The sequence below is a fragment of the Lycium ferocissimum genome, chromosome 5, assembly GCF_029784015.1.
Source record: "Lycium ferocissimum isolate CSIRO_LF1 chromosome 5, AGI_CSIRO_Lferr_CH_V1, whole genome shotgun sequence".
NCBI lineage: Eukaryota > Viridiplantae > Streptophyta > Magnoliopsida > Solanales > Solanaceae > Lycium > Lycium ferocissimum.
In genome coordinates, this window is record NC_081346.1 from 62,548,538 (window position 1) to 62,549,839 (window position 1,302).

Genomic DNA, 1,302 nt, shown 5'->3' on the forward strand with positions numbered 1-1,302 from the left:
CCAATGTTGTCGCGGATGCGCTAAGCCGAAAGTCGATGGGTAGCTTATTGCATATGCCAGCTGGAAATGACTAAAGAATTTCATTGCCTATCAAGACTAGGAATTTGCTTATTAGATTTAGAAGATACTGGTGTTGCCCTACAGAATATGTCACAATCGACTCTTGCCTCGAAAGTAAAGGCTCGGCAGTATGAAGATCCAGTTCTGGTCAATCTCAAGGAAGGAGTTCAACAAAATCGGATTTCAACCTTTGAACTCGATCCTGATGGGGTTCTTAAACATCGAGGTCGTTTATGTGTTCCAAATGTATCCGAACTTTGGGACAGAATCATGTAAGAATTCCAATTATTCTCGATATTCTATACATCCTGGATCTACAAAGGTTTATCATGACCTCAAGGGTTTCTATTGGTGGAACGATATGAAGAAAGATATTGCGAGCTTTGTAGCTCAATGCCCCACTTGCCAATAGGTGAAGATTGAACACCAGAAACCCAGTGGCTTATTACAGAAAATGGAGATTCCGGCTTGGAAATGGGAAGTGATTAATATGGATTTCATTACGGGATTGCCCCGTTCTTATCGCAAGTTTGATTCTATTTGGGTGATCGTTGATAGGCTAACTAAATTAGCCCATTTCTTACCAGTAAAGACTACTTATACTGCTGAAGGTTATGCCAAGTTGTATATTAAGGAGATTGTACATCTTCAAGTTATTCTTGTATCTATTATTTCTGAAAGAGGCGCTCAGTTTACAGCAAACTTCTAGAAGTCTTTCCAGAATGGTCTTGGCACTCAGGTAAGTCTTAGTACAGCCTTCCATCTGCATACAGACGGACAAGCTGAGCGAACTATTCAGACTTTGGAAGATATGCTACGGGCTTGTGTATCGGATTTTCAAGGAAGTCGATGATCATTTGCCTCTTATAGAGTTTGCCTATAATAATAGCTATCATGCCAGTATCAAAATGGCTCTGTATGAGGCTTTGTATAGTAGGAAGTGCAGGTCTCCTGCCGGTTGGTTTGAAGTCGGAGAAACAAAATTGTTTGGGCTAGATCTTGTACATCATGCTATTCAAAAGATAAAGCTTATTCAGGAACGGTTACGTATAGCTCAGAGTCGTCAGAAATCTTATGCAGATATACGACGACGAGAATTGAAATTTCAGGTAGGTGATTGGGTGTTTATGAAAATATCACCTATGAAAGGCGCAATGAGGTTTGGTAAGAAAGGAAAACTCAATTCCCGATATATCGGACCTCATAAGATCATCCGATGAGTAGGCCAGGTAGCTTATGAAA